The sequence below is a fragment of the Schistocerca gregaria genome, chromosome 1, assembly GCF_023897955.1.
Source record: "Schistocerca gregaria isolate iqSchGreg1 chromosome 1, iqSchGreg1.2, whole genome shotgun sequence".
Taxonomy (NCBI): domain Eukaryota; kingdom Metazoa; phylum Arthropoda; class Insecta; order Orthoptera; family Acrididae; genus Schistocerca; species Schistocerca gregaria.
The window spans coordinates 1,108,711,523-1,108,726,950 of NC_064920.1; the positions used below are offsets into that span (position 1 = coordinate 1,108,711,523).

The 15,428-nt window shown below is 43.1% G+C and overlaps 1 protein-coding gene across 1 annotated transcript in view; it reads left to right on the forward strand.

Moving 5' to 3' along the window:
• Positions 1-15,428, forward strand: part of LOC126315899 (ionotropic receptor 25a) — a 208,827-nt gene that overhangs the window by 95,573 nt on the left and 97,826 nt on the right. The window lies entirely within an intron of this gene.

The following is a 15,428-nucleotide window of genomic DNA, read 5'->3' on the forward strand; positions in this document are numbered from 1 at the left end:
CGAGGAGTGGATGCTAAGCGACGCTAAAGGTGGAGTAAAGAGCGGTGGCAGTGCACAGTGGATGACTGGAAACGCTTGATTTGGAGTGACGAATCACACTATACCATGTGGCCATGCGATGGAAGTTTTTGAGTTTGGCGAATGCATGGAGAACGTTATCTGCTGTCGTATGTACCAACAGTTAGTACGAAGGACGTGGTGTTGGTTGATTGGTTGTTTCTTTGGTTTGGGGGGGGGGGGGGGAGACCAAAAAGTAAGGTCATCGGTCACATCGGATTAGCGAAGTAGGAGGGAGGAAGTCGGCCGTGCCCTTCCAAAGGAACCATCCCGGCATTTGACTAAAGCGATTTAGGGAAACCTATATCAATATGGTCGGACTCGGGTTTGAACCGTCGTCCAGCGTGCTAACCACTGCGCCACCTCACTTGGTATGTGGTGCCACAGAGTTGGGTTCTTTTTCGTCGTTAGAGTGTGGCCCCTTTATTGCGCTTAAGAAAACACTGAATGCGGAAGGATGTGGGCACATCTTACAACACTGTGTTCTGCAAAAAATAGAGGAACAGTTAACTATCTGTGAGGAAATGCTGTGTCCACAATAACATTCCTGAAATGGATTGCCCAGCCCAGTTCCTACCTGAACCCGGTGGAACACCTTTGCCATAGGCAATACAAGGCAGACTTCACTCCAGACCATAGCGTTAAACATCACTATCTTCTCTGGTTTCGCCTTTCCTCCGCAGACAGTCACACACATCCCTGAAAGTGTTCCCAGCAGAGTTCAAGCCATCATAAAGGCATAGGATGGGCACTTTCCATACTAAAGTACACTAACAGGTGTGCGGATACTTTCGTTCAAATAGCGTTTGTGCCAGTTGGATGTATGTAATCAGCGCAAAAATCTTGGTCGTCATGAAGAAGTGACAGAATGCCAAACCGGAGATATCGCGTTTGATGGGCCCACAAGCACACCGTAAATGAAGATGCATGCCCATGCTTGTTGTTGTATCAGCACCAACTGTCCATCGTGTATGCAAGAAATAGTGTTACATTCGTAGCCATGTAACAGGGTTTACACCCTGGTCTTAAAAGTATCCGACCCCGACTGTCACACCTTGTCGATGAGTATCGGTTTCGTTGGAAACCTTAAGCTGTCATTCATTTTGCGCTGTACTACTGGTTTCGATAACAGACCATTTTCAAGTCTATCATAAACGCGGAAATGCAAAACGTAAGAAATTTTACAGTTTGACAAGTTTGCGTCATGTTATAAACATCGCACATAAGGCATAAATGGCTAAAATGTTGTACCATGATGTAAACGCTTGCAAGTTGCTGTTACAGACCAGCCATAGTCAGTAAAATTGTCAACAATATAATAACTGTACAGAGCAGTTGTCACCAGAAGGCTGATTCACGTCGAAAGCCAGTAACAAACTAAACAGATGAACGAACTTGCAGCATGCTGGGATAATTGCACGTCAGCAACTTGTCTTAATCAGTACAACGGAAAACCAGCCAAAGTTGCAAATTTCACTTTTTTTATTTACTTGATGACTATGTGGGATTTCAGATCGATTCCGTATTTCTGGATTTCCGGAAGGCTTTTGACACTCTACCACACAAGCGGCTTGTAGTGAAATTGACTGATTATGGAATATCGTCTCAGTTATGTGACTGGATTTGTGATTTCCTGTCAGAGAGGTCACAGTTCGTAGTAACTGACGGAAAGTCATCGAGTAAAACAAAAGTGACTTCTGGCGTTCCCCAAGGTAGTGTTATAGGCCCTTTTCTGTTACTTATCTATATAAACGATTTGGGAGACAATCTGAGCAGCCGTCTTCGGTTGTTTGCAGACGACACTGTCGTTTATTTACTTATAAAGTCATCAGAAGATCAAAACAAACTGCAAAACGATTTAAAAAAGATATCTGAGTTATGCGAAAATTGGCAGTTGATCCTAAATAACGAAACGTGTCAGGTCACCCACATGAGTGCTAAAAAGAACTCGTTAAACTTCGATTACACGATAAATCAGTCTATTCTAAAAGCTGTAAATTCAACTAGACACCTAGTTATTACAGTTACGAACAACGTAAACTAGAAGGAACACACAGAAAATGTTGTGGGGAAGGCTAACCAAAGACTGCGTTTTATTGGCAGGACACTTAGAAAATGTAACAGACCTACTAAGGAGACTGCCTACACTACGCTTGTCCGTCCTCTTTTAGAATACTGCTGCGTGGTGTGGGATCCTTACCAGGTAGGACTGACAGAGTACATCGAAAAAGTTCAAAGAAAGGCAGCACGTTTTGTATTATCGCGAAATATGGGGGAGAGTGTCATAGAAATGATACAGGATTTGGGCTGGACATCATTAAAAGAAAGCCGTTTTTCGTTGCGACGGAATCTTCTCACAAAATTCTATTCACCAACTTTCTCCTCTGAATGTCAAAATATTTTGTTGACAACGACCTACGTAGGGAGGAAGGACCACAACGATAAAATAAGGGAAATCAGAGCTCGTACGGAAAGATATAGGTGTTCGTTCTTTCCGCGCGCTATACGATATTGGAATAATAGAGAATTGTGAAGGTGATTCGATGAACCTTCTGCCAGGCATTTAAATGTGATTTGCAGAGTATCCATGTAGATGTAGATGTAGTTTTCGGCCAGGTGTATGCTCTGTAACTGTTCATTTGAACTTCATAAAGCGTATGTATTTTTGACATGGTTCTCGCATTTTTTGAAATAGAATTTTGACTACCTGGATGATTTGAAAGTGGGTCCCGGTCTGAAGCTAATCATCAAATAAATAAAAAAAGTGAAATTTACAGCTTTGGCTGGTACTGATAAACAGTCGAAAATATGTCAAGTAGTACATGGAGAACAGGCAAAGATAATGCCATATTAGAGATAACAAATATGCTAACAAGTGAAGCTTTAGCCTAACAAACAGTGAGGTACAACACAATCTTTGGTTGAAAGTAGACAGCATACATCTGTGAAATAGATCTTAATATTAAGTATACAACATAAACAAAAACAAAATGATATTTAGTTGAACTGAGATCTTAGTAAGATATTCTAATTTTAATCAGCATAACCAAAGATGTTGGACAGAGGAAGTGGAACCATTTCTTTAAAGTGAAATTTTAATTCTCTACTACAAGCAAAGGCAAATGTAAAGAAAAAGAAAAGATATTGGGTAAAGTGTGTAGAAGAATTGAGGAGAAACGGGAGGAGAGAGGGGAGGAGAAGGAAACGAAAACCGACAAAGGGAGACAAGGGAAGTTAACTGTCAAGTATAAGCTTACACATTAACTAAGTAGGTAAATTAGGTAAATATTATCTAGCTAACATCCCTGAAAATAATGTTACACTATATATTCTCCTTAAATGAGGAGATACTTGCATCCTGAAGCTGCTTCCTAATTTTGCTTTTTTTAAGAATAAACAGTTGTTAAGCACAAAAATTATTTTCATGTAACCTTTTAAAATTCTTATGTAAGCTATGGACTGTCTTCATGTGTTTTGTTAGCACAGTTTCTTCTTCTCATTACACGTTTCTTCTACTTTATATTCCCACCTTCTCCCATGGCTGACTTCCATCCTTCCTTCCTCCTCCCCCCCACCCCCAACCCCTTAGTTTCCTAACTTTTTACTTTGTATTCGTTCTCTGATTTATCCTGTGGTTACAGTGACTTAGTCACTAATTTTGTTTATGGTTTGTCACCTCCCCTCCCAAACTGCCATCCTCATCCCCCTCCCCCCCCCTTCGCAGGTGATTGTGCTAATAATATAAGTACATTTATCTACTTAACTAACATACACGCTAATACTTGACTGTTAATGTCCCTTGTCTGCGTTTGTTCGTTTTCGTTCTATTCTCCCACCACCCCCCCATCCTCCCCCTCCCCCCTTTCCCCTTCAATTCTTGTTTGTACCCTCTTTCTCTATTAATTTTTCTTTTTCATTACATTGTCCTATGTCGATAGTGCATCATTAAAATTTCACTTTAAAGAAATGGTTCTACCCCCCCCCCCCCCCGTCCTTTTGGCTCTGCTATTTAAAATTACAATATTTTACTAAGCAATCAGGTCAACTAAAAGTAGTTCACAGTCATTATAAATTGATTACCAAACAGTTTGGTCAGATTGACTTTCTTTGTTTCTATGGTGTCAATAGTTACAATAGTTAGCATATGCTGTACTGTTTCTTATTTAACGTGGCATGATATTTACCTATTTTCCATGTACTGCTTGCCCCAGTTTCGTCGTTTAGTCTGTTACTGGCTTTCGATTTGAAGAAGTCTTCTGACGACAATTGTTCTGTACAGTTATTATATTGGCGATAATTTTACTTACTGTGGTTGGCCTGCAACGGCAACTTGTAATCGTTTACATCATGGTATAACATTCTTGCCATTTCTGCCCGTAAGTATTATGGTTATAACCTTTCACTACCTTGTCAGACCGCACAGTCTCTAACGTTTTGTATTTTCCCGTTAGGCCAAGCTTGAAAATGGTCTTTTTCCGAGACTAGCAGCACTGTTCAAAATAAAGGACAGCTGAAGTATTTCACCATGAACTGCAACGACTATTTAGCAGCTGACTTTCCCCAGCTATATGCGTACATTAGTACTGGTTTCAAACGCGACAGACATTTCTTCCTTCGGTGGGTGATGGTCCATCGCAATCAGAGTTCCGACGGAATAATGGCAAGTGTACTGCATGCATTGGACGTTTTGGGGTCGGGTACCGCGCAGAAGGCCGTGATTCACAGCGGCACGTAGAGTTGCTTTCAATGGACCAAACAACACCGACAATGGACAGTAGCCAACTAGTGGTCCAACTAATTGCGGTTTTGCTTCTTCTCAACTGATCCAAGGCGTCGAGTGCACCGACGCACTAATGAGACTTGTAACATGGATTGTTGTATTTCAGGTTGCACGGAATTCTGTCATGTTTTGGGGATGTTTTCTGCACCGCGACTTGCAGCTACTGCCAGGTTCTCGTGAACATTGTGAGTGACCTCCCGTTTTCCACGATGCCCACTGTCGAGTTCATAGGGCTGTATGCTTACGTTCCTTGTTTGACGAACACTCAGACACCCATCAAAACTCGACCGGCCCACAAAATCGCCCCAAAAAAATGTATAAATGTCTTAATTGTCTTTTGCTCTTAATATGTTGTGCTTGAAATAGGCAGACCGAGTTGGGAAATTAATGTGAGAAAAGCACTAATGTATCCGTGAGTTAAACCGCACCCTTTTCAGATTGTTGCAGAAGAGAAGGAACCTCTGAAAGTTGTCTATATTAGTCTTTGCATTTATTATCATAAAAATGGTGTAAGTTCTTTCTATTACTGTAATCAACTTTTATCTGATACTTTTTCAATGAACTCAATTAAAAAATCTGTAGACAAAATCGTTCTTGCTTTAAATTGTCGAAAATCTGTACACTCGTCATCGTATATTCGTTCATTCATCCTACGTGGAGCCTATTTCAGTGCCATAACAGTTTTCCGATGCTGACTGGGGACACGAGACTAGAGTTAGTCAAGTAAGGTGTATATTACTTTCTTTTCATCGAAAGTTCGATTAACAAAAGATTGCAAGTTCGTATACCTATACCCTGTTAATATCTGTTCTTTTCATTTATGCAAAAGACAAAACTCTGAACATCTAAGCTTCAAGCATTAATCAAAATAATGTTCACGAAACATACTTTACAGTTTGAACTGATTCTGAATATATTTCCCAGATTAACTACAGCGATTTACTCTTTATGTCTGCTTTTCCTTCTGGCTAGTAGTTACACCCACAGTTCGAAAATTCACAAAAACTGAACATAGTTAAGCCACAACAATGGATTTTACATTTCCCTCTCCCAAATCGCAAACGGGACTCTACTCCACCACACATCCCGAGGTCGGCCGCTGTGGTCGAGCGGTTCTATGCGCTGCAGTCTGGAACCACGCGACCGCTACGGTCGCAGGTTCTAATCCTGCCTCGGGTATGGATGTGTGTGATGTCCTTAGGTTAGTTAGGTTTAAGTAGTTTGAGTTCTAGGGGACTGATGACCTCAGATGTTAAGTCCCATAGCGCTCAGAGCTATTTGAACCCTTTTGAACCATCCCGAGTTGCACAGCAGCAAATAGTGGCTCTGAGCACTACGGGACTTAACACCTGCGGTCATCAGTCCCCTAGACTTAGAACTACTTAAACCTATCTAACCTAATGGCGCAGTGGTTAGAAACTGGACTCGCATTCGGGAGGACGACGGTTCAATCCCGCGTCCGGCCATCCTGATTTAGGTTTTCCGTGACTTCCCTAAATCGCTCCAGGAAAATGCCGGCATGGTTTCTTTCAAAGGGCACGGCCGACTTCCTTCCCTGTCCTTCCCTAATCCGATGAGACCGATGACCTCGCTGTCTGGTCGCCTTCCCCAAACCAACCATATATCTAACCTAAGGACATCATACACATCCATGCTGGAGGTAGGATTGGAACCTGCGACCGGAGCAGTCACGCGGTTCCGGACTGAAATGTCTAGAACCGCTCTGTCACAACGGCCGGCGCAGCAAATAGTAACTAGAGTCGCACAGAGCAACTACTTGCACAGTACGTACAATAGCCGTCACACTGTTTGCTTAATTTTGAAAATTAAGTTGGTCGCTACCCCCAAGGGAAAGCTTCTTTCTGTTTATTTCCAGTCCAAGTGACACACCACATGTCTCACAGCCCACGTCACTGTTAATGGTTATTCCGTGCTCGAGGAACTCTATGAGTATCGGACCTGGGACGTCGAGCATTACCTTGCCTGCTGAGGGCACAGCGTTGAGTTTCTTAGGGAGAGGTCACGACGCGTGTTTCTATTGCCTGTCTGTTTCATTACGATATCCCAAAGCGGCATAGGCAAAGTTCAATCGATTTTATTGTTACGACTTTTCGTATATTTTCGTTTGAGCACTTCTTATATAACGTAGAACAAACAGAGAAGAGCCAGCGAAGAGCGGCACGTCTCGTGGCGGAATAGCTTCATAAGCGCGAGAGCTATACGCAGTTGCCCAAAAAAATCCTGTAGCAGACACTGCAAGAGAGGCGTTTTCCACCACAAAGTGAATAACTGTTGAATTTCCGAGAGCGCACGTTCCGTGGACAACACTGGCGGCAAAAACATAAAAAATAATTAATCTAGAGTAATGAAATTCCTCGAATACATTGCTCTAGATAACGTATTTAAGTGATAATCATTGTAAGATGGCATTGCGTATGTGAAATTCTGGTACATTAATAAGGGTGTTACAAAAAGGTACGGTCAAACTTTCACGAAACATTCCTCACACATAAATAAAGAAAAGATGTTATGTGGACATGTGTCCGGAAACGCTTAATTTCCATGTTAGAGCTCAATTTTAGTTTCGTCAGTATGTACTGTACTTCCTCGATTCACCACTAGTTGGCCCAATTGAAGGAAGGTAATGTTGACTTCGGTGCTTGTGTTGACATGCGACTCACTGCTCTACAGTACTAGCATCAAGCACATCAGTACGTAGCATCAACAGGTTAGTGTTCATCACGAACGTGGGTTTGCAGTCTGTGCAATGTTTACAAATGCGGAGCTGGCAGCGTCAGAGAAGTTGCTGCTGTACAAGGTAACGTTGACCACGTCACTGTATGGGGAGTGTTACGGGAGAACCAGTTGTTTCCGTACCATGTACAGCGTGTGGAGGCACTATCAGCAGCTGATTGGCCTCCATGGGTACACTTCTGCGAATGGTTCATCCAATAATGTGTCAATCCTCATTTCAGTGCAAATGTTCTCTTTACGGATGAGGCTTCATTCCAACGTGATCAAACTGTAAATTTTCACAATCAGCATGTGTGGGCTGACGAGAATCCGCACGCAATTGTGCAATCACGTCATCAACATAGATTTTCTGTGAACGTTTGGGCAGGCATTGTTGGTGACGTCTCGATTGGGCCCCATGTTCTTCCACCTACGCTCAATGGAGCACGTTATCATGATTTCATTCGGGATACTCTACCTGTGCTGCTAGAACATGTGCCTTTATAAGTACGACCCAACATGTGGTTCATGCACGATGGAGCTCCTGCACATTTCAGTCGAAGTGTTCGTACGCTTCTGAACTACAGATTCAGTGACCGATGGATTGGTAGAGGCGGACCAATTCCGTGGCCTCCACGCTCTCCTGACCTCAACCCTCTTGACTTTCATTTATGAGGGCATTTGAAAGCTCTTGTCTACGCAACCCCGGTACCAAATGTAGAGACTCTTCGTGCTCGTATTGTGGACGGCTGTGATACAATACGCCATTCTCCAGGGCTGCATCAGCGCATCAGGGATTCCATGCGACGGAGGGTGGATGCATGTATCCTCGCTAACGGAGGACATTTTGAACATTTCCTGTAACAAAGTGTTTGAAGTCACGCTGGTACGTTCTGTTGCTGTGTGTTTCCATTCCATGATTAATGTGATTTGAAGAGAAATAATAAAATGAGTTCTAACATCGAAAGTATAGAAGCCTCGTCGGTAGCTTTTGGAGAAAGATTGACACTCTTACAAGCTTTAAAAACAGAAGGCCTAAAGCGCCTTCTAACATAACGACGACGAGGCATCGTGCGGCTGCTGGTGCGGCTGCTCGTGCGGCTGCAGGCTGACTGACGTCATCTTCCAGAATCACGCTATTACGGGAATCGTCAAAAAGCCACGAGTAATGAGTATAATGGGCAGGTGCACTATGAATGTAGTGCGGACAGTAAGATGGGAATGTGAGGCTCACGGGAGGCGTGCCAGCGATAAGTCCTTGAAGTCGCTCTGTTCTCTGTGTCCTCGGTGGCTCAGAAGGATAGAGCGTGTGCCATGTCAGCAGGAGATCCCGGGTTCGAGTCCCTGCCATGGTACACATTTTCAGCTGTCCCCGTTGACTTATATCAACGCCTGTATGCAGCTGGGGGTATTCATTTCATTGTAATTACATTATTAACAAGTGTAAGCACCAGAGTAGCGAATGAAAGCATGCAGACTCGCATGCATTGTGTTGTACAGATGCCGAATGTTAGTTTGTGGGATGGAGTTCCATGCCTGTTACACTTTGTCTGTCAATAGAGAGACAGTTAATGCTATTTGTGGATGACGCTGGAATTGTCATCCGATGTTGTCCAATATGTGCTCGATTGGAGACAGAGCTGGTGATCGAGCAGACCAAGACAACATGTCGACATATTATAGAGCTTATTAGGTTACAAAAGTAGTATGTGGGCGGGCGTTATTCTGTTGGAAAATAACGCACGGAATACTGTTCATGCAGGCCGCTGTGGCCAAGCGGTTCTAGGCGCTTCAGTCCGGAACTGCGCTGCTGCTACTGTCGCAAGTTCGTATCCTGCCTCGGGCATTGATGTGTGTGATGTCCTTAGGTTATTTAGGTTTAAGTAGTTCTAAGTCTATGGGACTGATGACCTCAGATATTAAGTCCCATAGTGATTAGAGCCATTTGATTTGAATGCTGTTCATGTATGTGATGGCAGCGCAACAGGTCGTATCACCAGACTGACGTACAGATTTGTAGTCAGGGTGCATAGGATAACTACAAGAGCGCTCCTGCTCTCATACGAAATCATACCACAGATCCTATCTCGGGTATGAGTCCGCTGTTTCTAGCATGCAGTCAGGTTGGTAGTGGGCCCTCAACTAGACCTCTCCTAACTAAAGTACGGCCATCACTGGCACCGAGGCAGAACCAGCTTTCATTAGGAAACACAACAGACCTCCGCTCTGCCTTCCAATGAGTTCTCGCTTGACACCAATGAAACTGCAAATCGCCTCGGTTTGGGGTAAGTGGCATGCACAGAGCGTCTGGCTCGCAGCTGTCATTGAAGTAACCTATTTGTAACAGTTCGTTGTGTAGCTGTGGTGCCACCTGTGTCCATATTGCTGCTGCAGATGCAGCACGATGTGCGGCAGCCATACGCCCAACACGATAGTCTTGTCTCTCGGTAGTGCCACATGGTCGTCCGCAGCCCGGCTTCTGCGACCGTCCATTCCGGCGACCGCCGCTGCCAACAATCATGTACAGTGACTGCATTCTTGCCAAGTCTTTCTGCAGAATCGCAGAAGGAACATCCAGCTTCTCGTAGTCCTATTACATGACCTCGTTCAAACTCAGTGATGCGCTTAAGCAGCGTCTTTGTCGCCTTAAAGGCATTCTTGATCAGCGTCAACTCACCACTTCCAATCTCAAAGTTAACTAACGCTCACGACACCTACAGCGTGTGTATAAAATAAGCCTGATTTGCATCCTCATAGTGGAGCTACTAGCTTCACTCTTATGCGACTGGCGCAAAATTTGAATAGATGTCATCTTTCAAATGTAGAAACACCCCTACCGACTTTCTTTTATGTCGAACTACTCCTTCTTGGTGCTGTGATTTTTTGCGTCAGTGTATTATTTCTTCTCACACAGATACCGCGAAACTACCAGCGAGAGAAATTATGGCTCTTACGGCTGCTTACAAACAGTAGTTTACCGCTCGCACCTTTCTCAAATTGAACAAAACACAAGTGGAATGATAGTGGTAACAGAAGTTCCCTCCGCCACACACCATAAGGTGACTCGGGGAGTGTAGGTTACATGTAGATCTCGATTTTGAACGGGAACTTACAAGGAGGTTTTTGACGTAAAATGGCAAAAGAAATATGTTGTCAAGCTATCTGAATGACTGCACGGAATATTGAACGAAGTGCTCTTTCGTAAATGTCTCCTGTTATTCGCCCGACTGCGACGGGTTTTTAGCGGGCATTCGCCCGTTTGCCGATCGAAAGTCGGGCTGTAATCGCGTGTTGTGCTGTAACCTGGCAACGGGTTGGTCGATGCTCGCACACTGAGTGCCCTTCAATGTTTCAGACGCCCAGCTCTATTCCGATGACCCAGATCCAGTTCTGATGGCCCGAGATTCTAGCTGGACAGCCGGACAATTGGATATCAGATCGGGAACCGCCTCCTTGTCGGTCGCGCCTCGTTCATCAAACTGTCATTTCGTGCGCCGAATTCCACTCACCGCTGCCTCCCCAGCAGTTCTGTGGCATAATACTTATAGCTTACAAAATTTCTCGGAAAGCTACACTTGCAAGCCTCTGAAAATTCTCAGAAACATACCTTTTCTCCCGTGGTTAGCTGTCAGAAAGTGATGGCACCACTCGCGCTCCAGTCTTGACACCAGATTCCAATTGCCTAAAAACGATACTCTCATGGGAAAACCTTGGGTATGATACGATGAATGACGGAACTTACACATCAGAAGAATGTGTCAAGAGAAACACTTGCTTCCAGAGAAAAAAATGGAAAATATGTAAGAACTTTGAATATCGCTGTCACTTAGATTCCAGAGATCACGAAACAAGTTCTCTCGCGCAGGCGCAATTCGAACCTTGTCATTTTACTCTTTTCACTGCACCCTTATAATTACTGTACTATTTTACCACTGTTTCGCTTCTTATTCTCTATTCCTTTGCGCCAACTCTGTGGCTTATGCTTCCTCTTCCGATAATTTCCATTGATTTTCACATTTTTGTCAACGTTTCCCATTTCTACCTCTGCTATGTTCGCAATTTCTATTGTACTGAATGCGACAACTGAACACTTCAAACGTTATAAACTTGGTTCTTAACTAGATTAATATTACATATTACACAAGGCTTATATTTCATGTTTACACTTTCATTAATTCCAATATAATCAACCTGTACCCCAACCCTATTCAAATTTCAGTTAATTAGCTGTTGCCTGTATATCATTGGGTACAGCTGCTACTCAGCTGTTCAGTTTCTTTCCGCTAGAGGAAAGCTGGAGTGTAGTGGACGGTTGGTCCGTATTTGACATTACAGAAATCATGTCTAACGAAATGCAATACATTCTCTGTGTTGTATTACATCCTGAGGTGATATTTAGGGATTAGACCGACGGCAATTTTGATACTTCCCGTATCTAGTAAGAGATGGCAGCGCTTATCTTCAGATTTTTACACTTTAGGGTTATCCTGTTTTGTGTGCGTATCTTCAAATGGACTTGAATAACGTATTATCAGCTATAAGGAATTACGCATCTACGTTTTATACTACGCACAAGACGCTAATTCAGCCAACCGCCATACCGCCACCTGGTGGACATACGTGGTAGTCGTTGTGTTTACATAACTGTCAGTTGCCAGCTGCTGTTGAACGTGAACACTTGTAGTCCAATACAGTTATGTTTATGTTTGTACGTAATACTCTTCTATTCGACAAACCGATGAGTAATGATCTTCATGGTAGTGAAAAGGGCGTATGGAATGTAATGCGATATCCAACACTGACGGACAATGTGTTGTAAAAATTTTAAAGCGTTAGTTACATTATGATTCCATAGGTTATTTAACAAGACAGTTTGTCAAGCTGTATTACCATGATTGTAAAATATTTTGCATAAACTTCTGTTCATCCGCTTGCAGATCCGATGACGTAAGCACAGCTCTCTCGAAACCGGTCATCCTACAGAACGTTTTTTTAGCAATATTGGCTTGTGAAATTCTCTTCAGTTATACATTGCATATCGCCTTCAGGAATGTATATCGAAATGTAATGCATAGATGATGGACCACCAACAAAGATAGATGCATGTAAATGTTGTCGTCCTCTCGCGCCTAGCTAGATGATGTTAAAATTGTGGAATATGCTGTTTGCATTCGGCCGCAGGCAGCGGCCCTTTGCGCGCCGCCCCTGCCTGTCGGCTCACACGATTTTCGTTCGTTTCTTTCGTCAGTCGACTCGACTGAATCGAGTTATCGAGCAGTTATACTTTCCCATGTTGGACGCGCGTCCGCGTCGTCGTATTTTATACGTTTCTGTAAGCCACGTCGATAGCTAACACATATCCACGAGAAAAGTCGCGACCATTCTAGTCGTCTCGATACGTTATTCTGTCTGGCATTTGTTCGAGAAATGTCGCGAATATTCTACTGTTTTCTTGTACAGAGAACATTCGATAAGTAGCGCTATAAATACGGACTATTCGCCGAATAGGAAGCTAGTCAACATTCATTTAAAATTCAACATACGAGGGCTGTTCAATAAAGAATGATCATAATTTTTTATGGTCATAATTTCTCACGCTAAAATTTAATCTTATGATAGTCTGTTAGCTTAATGTGCAACGAACATGCCGTAGTAGTTTCATTGCTGTAGCAAGCGAGGAACAATATGCGGCTTTGAAATTCTGCTTTCGTCTCAACGAATCTTTAGCTGAGGGCTATGCAATGTGACAGGTGGCCTATGGCGATTCTGTTTTTCCCTACAGCGCAGCTCGAAGGTGGTTTAAAGAGGGGAGACAATCAATTTCAAAGGAAGGTGCACCCGGTGCTCCAGTCACTGCTCTGACGGAAGAAAACATCAACACTGCTGCTGTCATTGTGAGAGAGGATCGACGAATTATCTTAAGATCACTTTCCGAAATACTGAAAATTTCATTGGGTGCCGCCCACACGTTGGCGAGAGAAAAATTACACGTGACACGTGTTTGTGCGCGATAGGTTCCAAGACTGTTCCCGAACAAAAGGACATTCGAGTGCAAGTCTGCATGCAGTTAAAACTGATGTTAGAGGAAGGTCCGGAGTTCCTTTCAAATGAAATCACTGCTGATGAAACTTGGTTACATCATTTTGATCCTGAGAGGAAACGACAAAGCTCCGTGTCGATATCTCCTTCATCACCAACCCCCAAAAAGACAAAAGTGGTTGCTTCTGCTGAAAAAGTGGTGTTCATATTAGTCTTTGATATTCTTGGAATGCTTTATCAGCACCTGCACACACACCTGTAACTGGACAATACTACAGGGCTGTCCTGAACACACTGGAAGTCCATGTCAGGCGCAAAAGACCACATTTCCGTGAAGCAGGCTGGATGCTGCACCACGATAATGCGCGGCTGCATATTGCCGATGTTGTTGCTGAATATCTTGCAAAAACCAACGTGAAGGGCATCCCTCACCCTCCCTATAGTCCGGATTTAGCCCTATGAGACTTTTTGCTATTCCTTAAAATGAAGAAACGCCTTCGGGGGAGGCATTATCAGCTATCACAAGCACTGGTGAAGGCTGCGGAGGCAATTTTGAAGGACGTTTAAAAAATGGTTTCCAGTATGTATTTGAAGACTGGCAGAAACGCTGCGACAAGTACATCGCATTCATGAGAGACTACTTTGAGAAGGACTATCAAAATTATGAGGATGAGTAAATGTATGTTGTCAGGAAAAAATTATGATCATTCTTTATTGAATAGCCCTCGTACTTTTGCCCTCACAACTACTGAAACATGACGGTAATGATCTGGCACATAAATTGAATCAGTGCTTAACTGAATTACCGTTCTTTGAAGAAGAATCACTCTTTGTGATTAAAGAGAGACTAATTGGAGAGATTCTTCAGTAGAAGCAAACGAGCATAAACGCCCTTAATAATCGTGATTCTGTTATGCAAACTTTCTCTGTTTGTCCTAGATCCGACTGCCATGCTTTGCGCACGCTGTACAAAATATTTACTTGTCTACCTGCATCTATTGCTACAGTAGAAAGAAATTTTTCAACATTGCGGCGTACAAAGACATGGTTGAGGTCGACAATGAAGGAGGAGCGACTTAATTGCTTAGCTCTGTTGGAACAGTCAACCTGACATTGATTGTCCTATTGACGATGTAATTAACCAATTTGCCAGGAAGAACAGGCGCATAGAATTCATCATTTAAGGTGGAAAACCACAATTGTAACTTTTGTATATAATAAGATGGCAATTGTCTTGTATATGTGTATAATCAGTTTAAATAAAACTTTCTTAAACTTAGCACGTGACTTGATTATTTTTTATTACGGTAAAACTAAAGGTAACTCAAGACACACTACTGGCCTTTAAAATTGCTACATCAAGAATAAATGCAGATGATAAACAAATATATTATACTAGAACTGACCCGTGATTACATTTTCATGCATTTTGGGTGCATAGATCCTGAGAAATCAGTACCCAAAACAACCACCTCTGGCCGTAATAACGGCCTTGATACGCTTGGGCATTGAGTCAAACAGAGCTTGGATAGCGTGTACAGGTACAGCTGCCCATGCAGCTTCAACACGATACCACAGTTCATCAACAGTAGTGACTGGCGTATTGTGACGAGCCAGTTGCTCGGCCACCATTGACCAGACGTTTTCAGTTGCTGAGAGATCTGGAGAATGTTTTGGTCAGGGCAGGTGTCGAACATTTTCTGTATCCAGAAAGGCCCGTACAGGATCGGAAACATGCGGTCGTGCACTATCCTGGTGAAATGTAGAGTTTCTCAGCGATCGAATGAAGGGTAGAGCCACTTGTCGTAACACATCTGAA